Consider the following 20,678-nt stretch of genomic DNA (forward strand, 5'->3'; position numbering starts at 1 on the left):
CGTTTCTGGATACCTCCTTTGGATATATCAGGGCTCTCGCCCATTCGGCCTCTGTGATTTCAGTCCGGAGGTCTGCCTCCCATTTTACCTTCAGCCGGGCGCTCTTTGGGTTGGGTCGATTGTTCAGTTGAGTGTACAACCTAGACGTCGGTCTCCATCCGTCACCAACGTCATACATTTCTCTCAGGAGAGGGTGAGTTTCTGGTTCCTCAGGCCATGCGACCCAGTTCTTTCTGGCCACATGTCTCAATTTTTGGTACCAGAGGAAATGGCCCAGTGGCAGTCCATCTCTTTCTCGAAGCGACTCGAAGTCCCTGAAGAGGCCATCATGAAACATGTCCCCCCATGTGTAGAGACCATGGTTCTCCCATCTCCTCATAGTTGCCAGGTCGGTGGGGGTTTTGCAAACATCCGTCATCATGGGGATGTCGGGTGTATAAGAGCGTTGCAGGCCCGCCAAGGATCTCACCTTGCTCCATACCCGTCTTCCAACCTCTAGTACAATGGGTGGGTTGGGGGGTCCAAGTCGGGAGTTCCAAAGTAGCTCCTTGGGATACAGCGGTGAAGAGGAGTGGGATAGAAGTTCTAGCTCAGCTGAAGGTTCGTCTGAGAGCCATTTTGCTAGGTGTGTCGACTGAGCCGCCAGAAAGTATCTCTGGAAGTCGGGAAGCTGAATGCCGCCCTCTGCGTAAGGGAGTGTAAGGGTGTTCAGTGTGAGTCGGTGCCGGGCTCGTCCCCAGAGGAAGTCCCTGATCAGAGAGTCGAGTGTCCTGAAGAAGAGTGGGGGAATGTAATACACCACGTTGGTGAAATAGTAGAGGAACCTGGGGAGGATTATCATTTTAGCTATCGCCGCCCTCCCCATCATGGAGAGCGGGAGCTTTGACCAGAACTGTATGGATCTCCGCACTCCGCCCATTGCGGCCTCCGTGTTGGCTTTGTGGGTGGATATTGGTGAATGTGTGATGTTGAGGCCTAGGTATCGAAAAGTGTCCACCTGCCAACGGATCCCGATCTCAGGAAGCTCCTCCTCGGGTTTATTTTTCAGTCTTGCTAGTGGGAACGCGCAAGACTTCTGCCTGCTAAATCTTATCCCCGAGTATCTTGCAAAGTTGTCCAGAACATCCAATACAATCGGGGCATTCTCCAGGGGGTCGCGTAGGTACAGGAGGACGTCGTCGGCATATAACGAGATGATGTTGTCTGATCCTCCAATGCTAATGCCAGCGTCAAAGAACTGCTTCCTGAAGTATATTGCCACCGGCTCCAGGCCTAGAATGTACAGCATTGGAGACAGTGGGCATCCCTGTCTGGTACCCCTCTGGATGGACCAGGCCCTCGATATCATGACACCCGTTTTAACTCTTGCCAGTGGGTCGCTGTACAGGACCTCTATCCAGTGGATGAAGTGTTCGCCAAGTCCGAACTCCCTCAAGGTTTCGATCAGCCACTCCCAGTAAATAGAGTCAAAGGCTTTTATGGCATCCAATGAGAGTACTGCTAGATCTTCCTCGCGTTCGGACGTCTGTGAAATGATATGTTGGAGCCTCCTGAGGTTGGCGGAGGTGTTACGCCCCGGAACGAAGCCATTCTGGTCCTCGTGTACCAGGGAACCGATCACCCTCGAGAGCCTTTTGGCCAATATGGTCATCAATATTTTACCGTCGTAGTTTAGGAGCGCCAGTGGGCGATATGAGTCACATCTATCGGCTGGTTTGCCTGGTTTGAGCATCGGGACGATGAGGGTTTCTCTCATAGTGTTAGGGAGAGTGCCCGACTCATATGCCTCCATATATACTGCGTGTAGTATAGGAGAGAAGATCTCCTCGTAGGCCTTGTAGAATTCTGGGATGAGGCCATCTGTGCCAGGAGCCCTGCCTGTGGAGAGGGATCTGATTGCATCTGTGATGTCCTCCACCGTAATAGGCTCCCCAAGTTTGTCCTGTTGTTCCTGGCTCAGCCTAGGCAATCCCACCTCAGCCAGCGTATCCTTTATATCTGCTATGGGGACCTTCGTCTCATGAGTGTATAGGTCGTTGTAGAATTCCGTGAAGGTATCATTGATCTCTTGTCGTGTTCTGCAGGTCTTTTCATTCGTATCTTTGATCTCCTTGAGGGCCTGTCTCGGGTGCTCTTTCCTGCATAGCCATGCGAGTATTCTGCCCGGTTTGTCAGCTTCCCTGTGGGCTTTCAAGGTGCGCACAGAGAAGTCAAACTTCGAGAGTCTTTCCCATGCCTCCCTGCAATCCTCTCTGATCAGTTTCAGTTCAGCCTCCCTTTCGGTGGTTGGTGGGGCGCCACTTTCAAGTCGCTTTATTCTCTCCTCCACTACCTCCAGTTCTCTCCTCAGTTGTCGCCTGATCCCGCCCACCTCGGCGATTATCTCCCCCCTTGTCACTACTTTCAGCGCCTCCCAAAGCGTGCTCCACTTCTCGACCGAACCCTTGTTTATCGCTAAGTATTCTTCCAGCTTTTCTCTTAGGGTTTCCTTGAATGCTGGGTCGGTCAAGGAATCTGATGGCATGCGCCACGTCGGGATGGGGGGCGGGGGCCCTTGAGGGAGAGCTGCAACAACAAGGGGGAGTGATCCGATATTGTTCTGCCCATGTATTCTGCCAATTCAACTTGCGGGGTTAGTTCGTTGGCGATGAAGAAGTAGTCCAGTCTCGTGTGGAGGCTATGGGGAGCCGAGTAGAATGAATATGATCTGTCCGAGGGGTGGAGGTCTCTCCAAATGTCCGTTAGGTGTAGGTCTGCCACCATCTTGGAGAGGGCCCCAGGAGAGGCGCTATGGGACATGCGTGGAGCTGTCGATCTGTCCAGTTCCGGGTTCATAATAGAGTTGAAGTCCCCCCCCCCATATGAACGTATACTCTCTGTAGTGCAGCAATTTAGCGCATAGGTCCTTGATGTGTGAGGGTATATTGTGCTGGGGAAAATACGAGTTTACTATACACAGGGGAGTGTTCTCAAGCATGCCCCACACTATCACATACCTGCCCTCTTTATCCAGCTCCGTTCCCATTTGTTGAAATGGTGTATCCGGGCTCACCCATGTATAGACTCCTCTTGCATACTTTGAGAAGGATGCGCCGCTGCCTTGGCCTCCCCAGTAGTTCGGGATTTTGTCTGTGGCCTCCAAGGTGAGATGTGTTTCTTGCAGGAGGGCCAATGATATTTTTTTCCTCTTTAGATAGGAAAAAATCCGGTTTCTTCTTATGTATGTTCCCATCCCTCTAACATTTCATGTAATCAGCTTGAGTCTTGCTGCCATTGCATAAGTGGGTTCCTTGATGAGGGGTGTGCCACCCCTTCTCCCAGTGTTGCATGAGCCGTATTGTAGGGTGGGAGATGAGCCGCTTGTGTGGGGTGGGTAGGCCCACCCAGGCCCAGGAAATCTTTATTCTTCCGGGTTGGGACAGTCGTAACAATAACAACTTGGAACAAGTAACTAAAACTAATGCCCCCAGCTTCAGCCACCGAGGTGGAGTGCTCGGGGGCCCTCGCACCGTCCGACCTAGTCCAGGTCTCTGGCGTGAGTGGTTGCGTGCAGGAAAAAGGTCTGCACTGGTCAACGGTGGGTCCGTGGTCTGTGTCCATGGGCGGGAGGTCGAGTGGGCCCGCAGTCATTTAGCGTTCTGATGTGGTAGTTTTGCTTCAGTATTGGTATAGCTTCAGTTCGGTTTGGAGTATAATACCAGAGAAATGGGTGTCCAGCTACGTTAGTATGCGGTCAGCTTTTTGGGCATGCTAGGTGCGTTCCTCTGGCGTGGTTTCTTTGGGAGCCTCAGCGAGGTTATTGTGCTCCATCCACATAGTAGCTGCTTCTGGTGATTCCAAGAATATCGCCCGCCCTTTGTGGATTACTTTTAGTCGTGATGGATAGAGCAGCATGTATTTTATGTTCAGTGTCCTCAGCTGGGCCTTGATGGGGACGAAGGAATTCCTTGCTCTCTGCACCGATTGGGTATAGTCGGGGTAGATGGTAATCTTTGAGTTACCCCGCTCGATTATACCTCCTTCCCTCGAGAATTTCAGGATCACCTCTCGGTCGCGGAAATTGAGGACCTTGGCGATGATGGGGTGGGGGTGGGATCCAGGCGGGGGCCGCTTCTGGAGGGATCTATGAGCTCTTTCAATGGCGAATCCCTGCGAGAGTTTCGACACCCCTACTTCCTGCTGTATCAGGGATTCCACATAAGCCGTCGGATCCATGGTCTCCGACCCCTCCGGTACGCCCAGGATCCTGATATTGTTCCGTCTGGCCCGACCCTCTGCTTCTTCGGATCTTGCCTCCAAGAAGTGCACTTTCCGTTTGAGGTCCGCTACCTCTTTCTGTAGAGACGTCGTCTCATCTGAGATGTCCTTCTGGGAGGATTCGACTATGGTGACACGCTCCGTTAAGTTGCGGGCATCTTGCCTGATAAGTTGTATGTCCATCTTAACCTCCCCGATTTTCGTATCGATGAATGTCCTCAGGGCCGCGATCGCCTCAAGCAATTGATTATGTCTGGTCTCATCTCCAGGGGCATCTTGTGCTGGTGAGGTCTTCGGTGTGGATTGAGCAGCAGGCTTGGATGTTACAAAGGGGTCCAGAGTAGCGTGCTTGGCTTTGTTCCTCGCGGCAGCCATCTTGCCTCTTTGATGCCGTCGCCACCTTCTTCCCCGTGTCTATCGACCGCGTAGCGATCTTCCTTCTGGCCCTTCTTGGCTGCTGCACCGGGTCCTGACAGTGCCCTCGAGTGGCCCGGGCCGGGGTGCACTCGACTGCAGGGTGGGGCTGCTCGAGACAGCGAGTCGCTGGCTCCCGGATCCAGTGCGAGCCGCTGGGTTGTCAACGCGAGGCGGCCGCCATCTTGTGTGCCTCGCCCGGGAAGAAGGGGGAGCCAGCGCCGGGTCGCGGTAGAAGCTTCTCAGGCCCCGATTTTCGTCGGGGTTGGGTGGAAGACAAGGTCCCCCGCTTCGGCCGCCGGTGGATCTCCTCGGATGCGGTGTCTGTGGGCAGAAGCACCTAGAAAAGGATCAGACTGCTGCGGCCCAGACGGAGCTCAGGGAACTCGCGTCCTCACTCCGTGGACATCAGGCCACGCCCCCGCGCAACCTCTCATTACAGGAGAGCAGGATTGCGGTTTGAGTCTCTATTCATTCCCCCATACCTCAAGATTTAAATGACCCAGATTATGTCCCCCACCGTAAATATAATTTATATGGAGTGCCCCTACTTATTGATTGAAGGGCAATAGTACCCAACACTTTATTTCAATAAATTCAGCAGCTCCTCCATGGCCAATTCAATAATGACTGATAGGAAGGTGCATGGTTTAATTGGCCTTTTATGAATCTCAGCAATGGAACAAATATACAATAATGCTGGCCACTTATATGCCTAATAAAATGGATCTGCAAAGTAATGTCTAACGTAGTCTTAAAAATGCAAGCTACTCAGCCGTCTTTACCTTCTTCTCCATCTTGCCTCAAAATGTTGTATCCATTTGGGATTGTCGGGGATAGGGTGGGTCCGGCTACTTTAAATAATCAGGTCTCTGTGATAGCACAGATGTCTAAATCCTCTTCAGTTATATAAGCAGCAACGTCAGTTGCATGCATTAACGGTGATCTTGTGTTAAGTAGCATGATTTTTAGCACTACGTTGGTTGCTGGATCATTAGTCTGTGTAGAGTGGGAAGGATTTGGCTTATCAAGAATATTTGCTTCATCCAGATCCATTTTCACAGAGGCATTTATTCCCATGGGGGTCATGCTCTTCCCCCCCCCTCCCACCTTAGTAGGTCTGGTTCTGCTCTCTCACAGTTTACCTCATTCATGCTCACTGGCACAGAGGAAGGACTTCTTGATAGAGGACTTTGTATCTTTACAGCATTTGGTTTGAGGGTGATATCTAAGGGAATAGGCTCCTGCAGGTAATGAGCGACTATCTCTGCTTGTTTCCTGCTGCCCCTTAATACAAGTTCCTGAAAGTCAGGAAGAATTGGGGCCTGAAGGAGATCCATGTCGCTGTTTACTTGCAGCCCCTTACATTGTGAATCTAGTGCAGTCTCGCTTCTTGCCCATACCCAGAACAGACCGGCTTGACTCATGCCCCGGCGCTCACACGCCTCTTTGCAAATTAATAAGGTGAAAGAACTACAAAACTACTTGGATATGTAGTCCGATCAACACGGCTTGAAGGTGCTCCGGAAGCAGCAAAGCTGGATATTGGAAATATCAAAGGTAAGGAATACATGGGAGGACACAATCCATTCGAGGAACAAGTTACGTACCCCTGGTAATGTTCTGTTGACTGGATGTTCCTCCCACGTATTCCTCATCTTTGATATTGGAAATATCAAAGATGGGGAATACGTGGGAGGACACACTCCATTCGAAAGGTGTATTTGATTGTTTGATGAAGGGGCAGTTGAGCAGAGAATCCAATCCAAACAGGGAATGTATATCTCTAATGATTTAGATCACAATCCTTTCTTTTTGTGATGCATTTGAGTTATTCTTGTGTGTAGTAGAGATGGTAAACGTTGTTAATTTCTGAATCACCAGGGTGGCTGTGTTCATATGTTTATCTTCCTAATTCTGCTACATGTGTGCACTGTACATTGGCAACCCCATGTGGGTACATGGACCGCAGTTTCTGTAGTAGGTGCTCAGTAAATACACCTGACTTTTTCACTCTCATAAACTGAGGATGTATCAGTTACATTGAAGTAACCATCAATCAGTTATTTTTGATCATGAGGCCCAGGGATCAAAACCATGGATGCTGTTGTAAAGAGCAATGTTTTTACAAAATACAAAGTAAAAGGATAAAAGTGGGCTGGAAAAATGGGGTAGGTTTCATAAACTAAGAGCAAGCTTTCTTGTCCGACAATAGTCCTTCGGTCATTCACTCCCTGTCATTGCCTTACTCTAGCATGCATCATGTTTCGCAAACAGTAGGGTTTTAAGGGCCATGCAATTCTATTTTAATGGCGAGGGTGTAGTACCCCGACTTCTTGTCCTGGGTATGTTACTACTCATGACAAAGTCAATTTCTGGGTTCCTCAACCAGGTCACAGTATTCTCTCCATGGGGAATTCTTTCTGGACTTGACTTTTCCTCCACATACCCCTTTGCTCAGACAACAACCTTTTTCTACATTTTATTTCCCCTTACCACTCCAATCTCCCCTGGCAGTCGATCAATGCTTCTACCTGGCTGAAGGGTCTTGCCCCTTTTTAGGTTTCCCTAAATTCCCTCTATAGTCCTGTATATCCACTTTATCGACCCCTCCTCTTCTCCTCTTCTATAACGACTTTTGTCTCTAGGGTTCTCCCTGGGAGCACTTGCCCATCTGACTGTTTGGCCTTCTGACCCTTCTGCGATGTCCTTCTCTTTGTTGGTGTCTCTGCATTTTCCACTGCTTCGTTTCACCTAAAGTTAGTACTGGGCGTCCCCCCATCCTTTTCTGCTCCAGCCCCCCAATCACTCAACACACTTACTCACTGTACTGCTGTTCAATTTGTCTTTTTCCCCTTCTTTCCTCAACATATGCTATGTTCCATCTCTTTGTTGTTTTTGCTATTCTCGCTGGTTCATAATGCACTATCTCTATACTGCTACGCACTTCTGACTCCCATGCTTGCCAAAGATCTGTGTTTCTTTGTATAGGGCCAACCCTGCCCACCTGTTTCCTCTAATGGTACAATTGCCTGCACAGGGCCTCTGGGGCAACCGAGGATTCGGATTGACCCTGTTGGATTTTAATTTGACTTTTACCAGGTGACTCTCGTCTTAGCGTGTACAATGTAATGCCTGTTGTGCAACAGTATAAAAGGTGGCGTGTCTGAGCTTAGTTATACTGCAGTGTAGTGCCAAGTGTCTTCTGTGGGAGTCTGACTGCACCCTTTCGCCATTTAAGCTAGCAGATAGGAGGAGCTGACTGCAGTTTACGCAGGCCATGTCTTTGAAGGAAGCAAAGACTGGTACTTTTAGGTTCCTGCTTCTGGAGGCCAGAGCCTCCAGTATTTTCACTCTTATTACAATGATGGCCAAACACAAACTCTTTCACAGGGAAGTCTTTCACACTTTTTAGTTTCTCCACACCATGGCAGTTTCTCTCTGTAAGGGGTTATCTCTCAACTCTTATACAGAAGCTTGTGTCTTAGGTGATCTTATCAGATTCTAAATTATATTCGGGGTCTCCCTTCTAACAAAACAGGGCCATAGACAGTGTGTACTACTGCGGTCCGCCTTCTCAACAGCAAGGGTCTGCTGTTGCATTAGGGCAGTAGAATTCGTATCTTTTTAAGGCTGAGTCCCCAACTAGTAAAAATATTGTTTCCAGGGCCCCCACAAGCTTGAACTGCTTATATTAGCTATACAAAGGGATTACAGGGACTGTTTTTAAAGGAGCCTTGTGCCCCTCCTGGACATCCTTCACCCGCCTGTTGTAGGGGGAGGGAGGGTGGGCATCCCCACAGTTTGAAAACCACTGCATTAGGGTGTCTGAGGGCCTGTCGTCCACGATCCAGCATGCCCAAGGCGGGTAATTGGTATGGGGAGGCTGATGCACCAATACACGGGTTAGGGAGGAGCTGGGGACCTGAGGGATCCACAATTTGCGGCCTCTGGGTCCTACATCACGAAGCAAGGGGTGGTTCCAGGTCCCTAGGGCTTCCACAGACCCATGCTCTAGCCCACAACATGGGACTTTGTCACACTTTATTAATTGATCACGCCAACTATCGCATCATTTTTCAGTGCAGGCAGATTTGGACACATTGGTGAAACTAATCCTGCATGGGTGCTTCTGTATCTTTGGTATTTGATATTGCTTATGTTTGTCAGTTTGGCAACCCACAGTGCAATGTTATTGACAGTAGTCACATGACACCAGTGCTCCCGACAAGATTTGGAAGTAGGAGTATTTTACTCCCTATTTGTTAAAATTAGGAGTAAAATGATTTTTTAGGGAGTAAAAATGCAAGTCCAATGAGAGTATTTTATAGGCGAGGAAAAATGTTTTAATTGGAAAATGGAAATGTTTTTGTTATTTCTTTGCATCTAGTTATTCATTCACCTTAAAAGATACATGTTTATTGCCTTCGGCCAGGCAGCTATAATAGTACTTTCTTCCTGTGGTACTACGTGTACTATTGGTCCAAACATATCCATGGAGTTGTGTGGGTGAAAGGAGGGGCACAAAGTTCTATGCATGTTACCAATTTTTTGCTGGGAGTTTTTGTACTCCCTATTTTTATTTTATTCAAGTATTTGTCTATTTTTAGGGAGTAAAAGTGGCCGATACATCATGTATCTGTATGGTTTCATGACGCCAAACATCTAGCCCTCAAGTATTGTTCCAAAAGCAGATATGATGGAAAAAAAGAGCAGAAACTGAACTTTGTAGATAACAGTGGTGGCTGGGGGGGGCGGTGGGGTCAGAAAAAAGAGCTGTGCCAAGGTTTAAAAAAATTATCTTCCTGAATTTGCTAGGATCTTCAAATGTCAATAGGGTACCTGCCCTTATCCAACATGTTGCATAGTCCTAATGTGCTGGTTAATGTTCCTGGTCTACAGGTTTGCCTTAATGATGCTTGACCATGAAAATTGTATGTTCTGTGACTTAATCTCATCTGCTCATTGGATCCCTCATTTTTATGACGCATGCAGATGTATATGGTCTCTTCCAGTGTCCTCTTCAGTTGGTAAGCATAGCGGTTGAGCAGCTTGTTATGCGGGATGGTAGAGGGAGAGAGAGCACAAGATTAGTGCCTCTTCTTTACGCCTTGACCTTTGTACCAAGTTTGGCTTAATCGTGGGACATTCGTTCAGGTGTTCAGTTAAATAAGCTCTTTACCACACAGATCACTTCCAGGTGCAATTTTTGTGGCCCTTTTTTAGAAAGGATTAGTGCGGTTTGGCAGATGCGGCAGTAGAGGGATGTGTATTCTGATTTCCCCACTATGCAAGATGTATTGTTCTGTCTTTCAGAAGATACTAAAACTACGCTCTTTTCTGCAAGCACCTTCTGCTCTTGGTGGACAGCAACTAAGGAATGCTCTACTATTATGAACTAGACCTCTGGGCCCATCTGTACTTTAACTCGAACCTGTTGTTACTATCCCTATTGGGAGTGAAAACTCTTGAAAAGTACATGCTATAAATAAATAATGCAAACTGCTAAGGTAATTTGTCAGTTTGCGTGAAAAAGAATGTGTTTTTTTATTTTTTATTTCAGCTAAGACGAGTGCCTCCACTTCCTCCTACTCATCTCCAACCCTTTAAGAAATAAGTGTTGAGTTCAGCCAATTCTAGCGGCTCATGAGATAGATCTATTCATAGACCTTTGGCTAAACGAAAAATACCTTTGTCTGGACTTGGCACCGATCTTCTTAAGCTAAGAGGGGTTCTGCCGACTGCTCTGCTCGCCGCCAATCTGGACCACCACCTGCACTACTCGCCAGGCAACTGCGGCCCCGTGGCGTCTGAATCTGCCTTGTGAGTATGAGTGAAATGGCACAAATAAAAGTTAAATATGTCTCTCCTCTTGAGAGCAATTTCTATTGAGTAACGTCTTTCTAGCCGAGCAGCCCCACCTTTTCCATACAGACGGGGAAAGGAAGCTATTTAAAAGCCCATAGACTGGAAGAACAAAATCGAATGGAAAATGGTCAAAAAGAAAATGTAATGTTTTGATTAGGAAATGTCATAATTTCCAATTATGTATGAATGTACTTGTTTTTTACACTATGGGGCAAGATTAGTGCGCCTAAGGGTGTGTTCGCAACAGAAAAGTGGAGTGGTCATTAATTAGTTTCACACTTTCTGCAGGTCTATTTATCCAAACAGCATTAAATCTGTGGTTCTAAAACGTTTAATTGGCATGACCCTTTTTTCCATTAATTTGTATATTAAGTTCTGCTAACGCTCCACCTAAAACACCAAACTATTGCTTTTAAGTACAGCTAGTAGGGAAATGGGATCGGAGGAGGGACACCCAGTTTGTGGGTGGTGTTTGGTTATTTATAATGACCCACCTATTGACTGCCCATGGTCATGCTAATCCCTATGGCAATTCTCACCCACTTCTGCCCCCTCCTTGCCCAAAACAGATCATTTTAGGCTCCCTTTGAGCTAGCTTTATCAAGGGGTATCATCAATGTATTGCTGCCAGTGTTCTTTCTAAACTGTCTTTTGAGAGTTAATGGCTTAATTGCAGCTACAAATGCATTACTAGTGCAAAATCAAATAAAGTGTCATAACCAATTGTACCTGCAGCTACTTGATTTGTAAGCAGTACGTGTCTCCTTGCACTGAAGACCTGTTAAAAACAAGCATTGGCAAGCCAACAGTTTTGGCTTGTGTGCAGGTATTAGATGGTCATTTGCATGCACTGCTGTCATATGCCGAGGTACTCTCACCATTTTCCAGCCGTTACCTTCATATAGGCCAGGTGGTACCATTGCGGCACTGCCTGGCAAATGTCTGCCCAATGCCTACACAAAAGCCAAAACTGTTGGCACTGCCAATGCTTGTTTATTGAGTCAGTATTAAAGGTTTATGTCCCCACTTTCAACATTATTAAGCAGATTTCCATTGTTGATGGGTGGGCCGTTTCAAAGCCTTCTGCCAACCCAACTTGGTTCTCCATCAGCAGATTTGATGACCAGTGTTTCTACAGAAGTCTATGAAAGGTTAAGTAACAATAAAAAGCCAGAAACGTGATGTTAACAGGAAACTGTGTGGTGGTTGACAAGATTATAATTTCACACATAAGATGCTGAAAGGGAGAGACGTCCACAGCATGAAAGAATTGACTTAGTAAGCAATTGAAGAACGACGGATGGCGTCAGGAAATTCTTTTTTAAGAGGGGTTAATCCCATCATCAGATCAGAAGTGAGAAACACAGCACCTAAAATAGAGCTTGGTGTTTAATATTTTGAAAGTAATGAAGAACCAGGGAGGCAGGTGTAGCTAAGATTTTAGACCGTGAAATTCAAAATGGCTGCTGGTTTACGGGTCTTCATGGCGGTAATTGAATATTTGAGGCAAAAATACCATGGCAGGCATTCTTGTCAAATCCAACAAAAACAATGGCTTAAATAGGAAAGGTTTAGATGGTGGGAAGCGAGTGATACGGGGAGTTGGAGAGGGGGATCCCCCTTTAAAACAAAAAAAAACCACAACCAGAATTCAACTTTTATTCAGTAATACGTTTGGAACACGACTTGGAAGGAAGACAAAGCTAAAGATGGGCAGAACATTATATCTTTATTAAGACTTGGCACCCAGTGATGGTGTAATTCCCAGTTATTGGGTACTTGGAAAGCCTGACTTTATAAGGATAGCTTGGGGTGTATTCTGGCCCTGGCACTAAGGTTTTTAGCAGACTGGGCTGGACGCTCCCCCCTTCTCCCCCCCCCCGCCCCAATACAGAAAAGACTCTGCCATTTAATCCTGGTTGTACTAGGTGATGCTGCGTTGGGTTGGCTGTGAGCGTAACAGCGTTTGTAGAGACGTCACATTAAAAAAGCAGATGAGTGGATGAACAGCCTTTCCTGCATGTAGAAGGAACCGGGGAGAGGTGGGGTGTGGAGCAGGGGAGAGCACCCCAGTCACTGCTGTGCCCGGAGAGGAGAAAGTAAGGGAGCATGGTGACGCCAACACCAAGGACCTTCTCATAGGCCCATCTGGTTAATTATGAGAATTTACACACAAATGCGGGCTTATAGTGCCTGAAATTCTAATTTCTCATTGGCTGAGCCAATCAGAAAATGCCAAAGTGGGTGCCAATTTATCTTTCACAGACGTGTATATTAGACAAAATATAACCATAACCACCATCAATCTCGCTGAAATATGACAATTCTAGAAATAGTGGCGTTTGGACATTAATAAATGTTTCAGAAGGTTAATTTGATTAGCAAATAGTCTAATTGCCTTTGTTTCAGTCTTCTTAAATAGTTTTATAGTAATAGCTATTTACCCCTTCAAACCCAATTAAAAGTACAAATGGGCAGTATGTTTTTTTAAAGCTGACCTCTCCTCTAGATTTTAATTGTCCACTTCTTTATTTTTGTATTCCCAAGACGTTACTTTTCCAACTTTTCAGAAACACAACTTTGGAAAGTTCTTAGTGAGCACAGTGTTTAGGTTTCGTCAGAACTAGCGTGTGCCTTGTATAGATTACATGAATGCAAATACTTGTCAGTGAGGGAAACCTTTTCAACCCTTTCCCACTCCCCACTGGCCACAAAAAATTTCAAAAGATGATGCTGGACTACTTCCACCCCAGTACGTTCCATACAGTTGTCCTTTGCTTTCTGTGAGCTGCTTTCATACTTTGTAAAGGCATGATCTAGACACAAGACCAAGCAGTTGCAAACAACCAAACACAGATATAACAAGCCCAGTGCACAGAACAAAACGCACCCAGAAACCGGACGCACAGAAGAGCACAACTTCTATCCTATGCCTTTTCACTCACTAACCAACCCCGCCTACTTTTCTTACACAGCCAGGTGAGCGCCTGGAGACCATGCAAATGGAAGTTGTGTACAGTAAAAATCATCATATAACTCTTTTAGATGGCCCAAAATGCTATGAGACCCCACCAGCATACATATATGGGTAAAGAATTAAAGTTTCAAGCTACTAGCTAGACATACGTGACTCGCCCTACCGAGTTGTCGAAATAAACACAGCACACCATTTCTTAGACACTAAGGACATAGGGAAATTCTTCAAAACGGTAATCCCATTACTGCATGCAGTAAACGTGCAGTAACTTTACAAGTTCGCATTATTATTATAATATATAAGTAATTCGAACCCGAAAAGTTATTCCTGATTCTTGTGGTCTAATTGGACTCAATGTGCATTTTTTATTACCACTTGCACCAATTCTTTTCTGTCCTGATATTTACTGCCACAAAAAAGTAGGTGGAGAAGAAAGGTTTCAAGTGGTATACATCCTTATTCGGATGTTATTCCATTACTGCTAAACTTGTAATCGGGGCTCAAGAGGCCATTATCACTACCCAGTGGCTAAAAAGTGCTCATTTTTGGGGCTTGTGAATCTGTTTATATGTGCATGCCGTGCATATATCACGATTTAGTGTTGGGTCTGTAGTATTAAAATTTGTTTTGTTTACAAATAAAAGGAGTCATTGACAGGAGTCTTCTTGTCGCACTATCCATACCTTGTGTGTACAGGTGACCTTCGGTGCCTAAGCCCTCGTATGTATTTTATTCTGCAATTGGTACGGTTTCAGGGGTGGAGTGGAACGTTTGAAATGATCGCAATCAGTCTCCTGAGGGGGAAATCGGCATCATAAATGCATGGCATCAACATGACAACAAAACACTGTGTGCCCTATACCTGGGTCTAGCGAGTTGGCAGTGGCCCTTTCTCTGGTTCCAACCAAGATGTAATAAGGGACAGTTTTGTTTAAACTAGTGGCATTTTGCAGGAACATTTTCGATCTCCAAGCCGTGCTATTGATTGCTCCCTTCAAGCGAACTCCTTTTAAATTCTACCCAAACTTCTATAAATGCTTCCCTTGGCACGACACCCATAAGGGTGTGTAACACGTTTCTGCTTAGAGACCACCCAGAGAACACATGCACATCTTGTTACTTTTTAGGGCAAAAGGCACTTAAAAGCCACAGAATGCAGTGGTTAGCAGCATATGCCATGGAGGTCCAAAAGATGAAATGTGCAGAACAGTGCGAGGTAATAGATAACGTTGATGGGGTAGGGGGGGGCAGAATCATACCACCAAGCGACAGTCAATCTGACTTGAAATGTTCTTCGTTCCGTCCCCATAGGGTCCACCAGGAGAAGGGCTCAGGAGCAACAAAATAGTATCGAAAAGGCTGGAGGAAGTCTCAAAGCTTGTCTGACAAAACATATAAAGGGAACACATGCACAACCAGTTGCCATATGTAGCAGTAAAGGGTTGGAAAAGTGGGTGCATAGGTCTTCTGTAAAGAGAACTGTCTGCATTGAGGTACACAGGAGTTGGGAGTAGGGAAACAACCCCACACAAAGCATGAAAACAAGGCTGCGATCATACACTGAAAAATGAGTCCAAAGAGCAACCACAATACTGGGTGCTGAAAAAGTGGATATTGAAAACGCATCAGTGAACATTCGCCAAAAAAATGCAAGTTGCCAAAAAGACAGGCGCTGAAGCCCATTAAGTGAAAGATGGTGCAGAAAAGCAGATGCATGATGTTGGAAAGCTGACACTGACACAACCATCATTAAGGAAAGGCACAGAGAGGAATGGCTCGGATGCACTGGCACCGAAAAAAAAATTAAGAGGCAGGATGCCAAAACGCACACCAAGGAAAAGGAGACTCCTGCCACCTTTCCCCCAACTCAATCCTAGACATTGTTCAATATACTGCTAAGCCAGTTACTTATTTTCCATCAACGACTACACTCTCCAGAACTCTCCGGCAATAAATCCACAAGACCGATGGCGTGAGCGAGAGGAAGAGGGGCTCGAAGAGGATAGCCAGATCTGTGCATATAGTGGTATGGAGGAAGAGGAGATACCTTCCTGACCAGAGCAAAAATGTGCTCAAACATTGGTAAAAATGACTGTTATCGAGGGTGTGTGGGGAAAGAGAAAATGGAAAGTTCTCATGGAAAGCCTGGTCCCGTCAAAGGTGGAGCAGCCCCAAAACAATGGCTTTCTCTTCAAGTTACCCTCCTAGGCAACACTGGTACAGGGAAGATTAGCTTGTTTTCCCCAAGACTGGGAATGGATTACCACTGATCAGTGTGTATTAGACACAGTTATGCGAGTCTTCTGCATGGAGTTTTGCGCTTGGCTGTAAAACATTCCTCAAAAGAAAATGTGTTCAAAAAGTTAGCACCAGCCTAGGTGACGGACGGCACTGCTGCGAAAAGGTGTGATTGTAAAGATTCAACCATGAAAGAGGAGCACCAGAGTATAATCCACATACTTTGTGGTTCCCATGAAAGACCTAACTAGTAGTCTAGTTCCAGACCTTTCCATAACAAATTTGTTCAGGTCCTGAAGTTAAGGATCTCCCCTTACAAGGATGTACAAAAAAGTCTGGGAGCCCCTCTACCGAGGACGAACACGGCCAAATAACCTGTTCAATGGGAAGATGCCAACTCGGGAGGGTCTACAACCATGTTTTAGCTCAGTGTATCTTTCACAGAGGAGAAATATCCATTTGCATATCCGTCTTTGTCCCACCCACAAGAGCAGTCCAGCACCGAAATGCAAGGCAATTCTCCTCTGAACAAGAGTACTAACAGCAACCCCAGACACGTGTTTCAGCCTATGCGGCTGTGCCTCTCTAAGCACAGTGAGCAAGGGGTCCATGTCCCTGGGTAACTTAGGGTGAAATCCCAACGTTCCTAAAAATGCACAAAAAAGTCTGGGAGCTCCTCTACCAAGAACCGAGAAAGGGTTGCTGTTGGTACTCTTGTTCAGAGAATTGCCTAGCATTTCGGCACCTTGTGAATTCACAAAGGTACGGTCTAGGGTAGATGCACATCTGCACAGACCAGACATACATGTCTATGCTTACCTAGACGAATGCTGCATAAATAGGAACAGCTCCAAGCAATGTTTCAAGCAAACATGGCAGATAATAAACCAGCAGCATCAAATGGGTTTTTCAATAATGTACCCAAATCAAGTTTGCCACTTGCAGAAACTAAAAAGTCCTTGGGAGCACAAATCGATACACACAATACACACGCATCCTGACTGTCTAAAGCAAGTATTCAAGCTTTGCTGGTAAATATTCCACTTTATCAGTCTTCACTCAAAAACTGTGAGAAAGGTTCTAGTCTATTAGGCATGACAACATTATGCATTTATCTTCTACAACAGGCTAGTCTTCATACGAGGCCACTTCAACAATGGGTCATTACGCAATGGTGCATGCAACCCAGCACCTGAGATTATCTAGGAGTAATACAGGGATCAAAATTAGGTTTAATATTAATTGAGGACTAACAGGAGTTTAAGGCAGTTCCTGGGTCACTAGGCATCACTAAGTAAGTGGGAGCCAACTCTGAAGAACCATGAGCTGTTGTTGCACAAATGTAATTCCCATATAAGATGCAATCTATATCTGTATCAATTCATGGATATGTTTGTGTATCATCAGTTTACTTGGGAAATTAAATGTAGCTGTTGGTGTCAAGCCAACCAGGCTCTACTAGGCTCTAGCTAGGAACTAAATAGCTCACAGTATTTTTGACCCGTGAATAATCTAATCTTAAAAAGAGGATGATCAGAGCCGTGAGGATGGCTCAAGCGTAACATGATCGCAATGGGAGCAGGATGATGCTATGCATCATGGGTTCGATACGCTGAACGATCCAACTCGGCCCTCACTATTTCAACCCAACTGCATACCCACCTCCATGCTTACCATGTGAATCTAAACTGATTCACAACCCCCCCCCGAAGAAACATGTTGTTTAGTTTACAGATTTGTATTAATATTTAGACATAGTTGAAATGCATACATTCAGAAACAGGTTCATATCCATACAATTCTCAAAATGATAAACAATAACATCTCCAATAGCATATCAAAATCCCAAAATTAATAATATGACTGAGCATTATAAAAGGAACACCAAATTGGAAATTTTGTTCTGGGGTTGCTGTTGGTACTCTTGAAGAGAATTGCTGGGCATTTCGGTGCTGGACTGCACTTGAGCAGGACAAAGACTGATATGCAGTGGATATTTCTCTTCTGTGAAAGGACGGTGAGCTAAAGACTCAGGTTGAGACTCTAACCCGGGATATAGGCCGGTAGTAGAGAAACTCCCTTGTTTGTGTTCTTAAGCTACAGAAAATAGCTATGAAAGGGGGCAAAGATCACATAAAGGAATAGACCAATTCTATCAATTATAAGCTTAACGTATACCTAAGTAACAATAGATTAGTGCAACAATTTAAGGACTTTTGAGGACATTACATTGTCTGCCATTTCAACAATTAACATTTCTTTTCTTTAAGTTAATTATAGAAGGAGTCAACTTCGTTTCAAATTCAGGAGATGTTCATGCAACTTTTTAAGCACATTGTAAGAGCAAACATAATTCCACCAAGATTGTAGAAATACTTTTGATGTTTCCTTTCCTTCCAGTTGCTGGTAACTACTTCCAATGCTAAAGCAATACAAAGACCAGTCACTTTGTGGAAAGGTTTGATTGCGGATGAAACTGAAATTAATTTATTGAGCCATGGATAATCTGGGGAAAAAAAGAATCTGTTAGAGAACTTAAAAGGTGTTGTGATATGTCCCATGTTTAGGTAGTTTGCTTACCAACAACAAACGTAGGGGTTTTGTTTGCATAAAATAAGCAGTGTCACAGAAATTTGCCACGCAATTCTGTAGGTTTGCTAATTAAATTGACACCTGTGTCGCAAAGTTAGCTATTTAAGTTACATTGTTCAATAAAAGCAATGCTCACCCTGAATTACTCTCTGGCTCGCAAGGCTCTTGCCACCCTCTTCTCTGTTCACTGCAAGTTCAAACAGGCTAATGGAGAGAGAGTACAATAGTAATCATCTCCTTCACTCTTAAGTACTGAACACCTGTGTGGGAGTGCAAGGCAAGATTTCATTTGCAAACAATAAAAAACCAGAAGCAATCTGGATGATTTTATTAAGCTAACTTAATCCTATATACCCTTTGGCAAAGACCAGTATGTGTCACTTTATTCAAAACAGTCATCCAATTCTATTCCTAAGAATGTAAGTTGTTGCATAATGAAGACCTACATTATTGCTTCTGTAAAACAGTGCATTGTCTCCATGCTTCACAGTAAAGTTTATGTTATTGTATCTAAATTAGTGTCAATTAGATTTTCTTTTGTTGGAGAAGACACATCATATTGAGGAGTGAACACTTTTGAAAATGTGCATGATCACACAACCACATGCTTTTAATGGCAAATATAGTTCTGTGACATGACCTGCTGGTTTCATTTATCTGTGAAATATGCATCTGAACATTGTGATGTCCAAGAGCTGGCCAAACTGTTTTCAGAGCCTTTTTATTAAATCTATTTATTTATTTGTGTCCATTCATGTAGCATTCACTTTGTACAGTTTACAGAAACTCTGCCATAGCTTGCAAAGTCCACTCACCCCCTTGCATAGACCAGTAGATTTTATGAAGGGCATGTACCATTTGCAGGGGAGGGTTGAAACATTTATGTAACATTTACTGTTTTTTTTGTTGCAGTAAATGTCAACAAAGTTTCACTGTGCATAGCTGGCTTCTTGGTGGCAGCAGTGTACCAAATAAAGTGGGTTTGTGGCGACATGCACAATTTTTTACAGCAAGCACATTTACATTTTTCGTCACCAGCTGCTCTGGGTCGAGTGCTTTTTCTTTTAGGTCGAGTGGGTAAACTAATTACTTAACCTGTAGGTCTAGTGGAATTTTAAAGAATTTGCAAGGCCTGATTTGTCTCACTTAATATCTTACTTCAGCGGTACACAGAAATGCTGTATTGTTGCACATTTGATGTTTTGGATCGAAATAACTTCTAGTGGCATTAAAAATATGAGTACACTATTGCTAATCAAATGGGTGCGTTTGCTAATCAAGAAAACTTTAATTAGCCAAATCTGCTAATTCATTTTTGAAAACTTATTTATGCCTTGTATATAATAGAGCATCATTTTAATTTAGTTCAAACTACCCCACCAGGAGAGAAAAAAGTGGTGCATATTGTTAATGAATTCAGTGTTTCAGTTTAAAACAGTGGTCGTACTGCATATCTCCAGTTCACACCAAAAATGACAATTTCAACTTGTACACTTTTTGAGGTTAATGATAATTTACCACATTTATTCTAGTTAAATTTGCAACATGATACCTAGGAATAGTAAATAACCTGAAAATGGGAAGAAATTGATACATATTGATTGGATAAATAAGGTAAAATATCTGCTTAAGCAGATAATTTAATTTGAAAAACAATAACATAAATTCCATAAGTGTCTTTTATTCAATGAACAATGGAAGAGGCTCTTGTGTAGGAAATAAGAAAAGGGGTAAAAGTAGGCGAAGTGGTTTGAGGAAACCATAGAATATGTTATTAAAAATATTCTAGCAATGGGATTCTATTCTTCACAAAGCCATTTTGATGTACCCCAACCAATTTAGGAATTAACCTTTTCAATCCATTTGACAGACTCTTAGCATAAAACATGCATTCAGTTTCAATTGAATAGCTAGGCCTATAGTTTTTTGTTTTTGTATTACATTTATATTTGATACTTGCCATCATGACATGAAAATCAGTCGAGTATATCGTGGGCATTCTCAAATAACATCCTAATATTACAAAAAAAGGACATGGGCTGAGGCAAGACAAACCATCCAACAGCTTGCCCAGCTTTTGACATCTTATACCACCTCTGATATTGAGACAATAGACAGCTGATGGGCCTCCCAGTCTCATTCCTCCATCTCCGATGTCCGCATCATTACTCATCCAAAATAACTTGAAGGCCAATATGATATCTTTTAGGTGCCAAGTCTCTCTAGTTTTTAATATAAAGTGGATTTTTCTCTTTTTCTCTGAAGGACAATAATAGCCTCCCCAAAAGTGCATTTAGAAAGACCTTTAATATTAATGTCTTCTTTAAAAGCT

At 44.4% G+C, this 20,678-nt stretch overlaps 1 protein-coding gene across 12 annotated transcripts in view; it reads left to right on the top strand.

Annotated features, from left to right (window-relative positions):
• Window positions 1–20,678, top strand: part of ZNF362 (zinc finger protein 362) — a 392,486-nt gene that overhangs the window by 37,107 nt on the left and 334,701 nt on the right. For 8 of the 12 annotated variants that reach the window (XM_069610840.1, XM_069610839.1, XM_069610846.1 and 5 more), the window contains one exon: window positions 10,235–10,494. The exons of the other annotated variants lie outside the window; for them this stretch is intronic. The gene's annotated coding sequence lies outside the window, so the exon portion shown is untranslated. The remainder of the gene's footprint in view (window positions 1–10,234; window positions 10,495–20,678) is intronic. 12 annotated transcript variants of the gene reach the window in all.

Source organism: Ambystoma mexicanum, chromosome 8, assembly GCF_040938575.1.
Source record: "Ambystoma mexicanum isolate Mex_15411 chromosome 8, UKY_AmexF1_1, whole genome shotgun sequence".
Lineage (NCBI taxonomy): Eukaryota > Metazoa > Chordata > Amphibia > Caudata > Ambystomatidae > Ambystoma > Ambystoma mexicanum.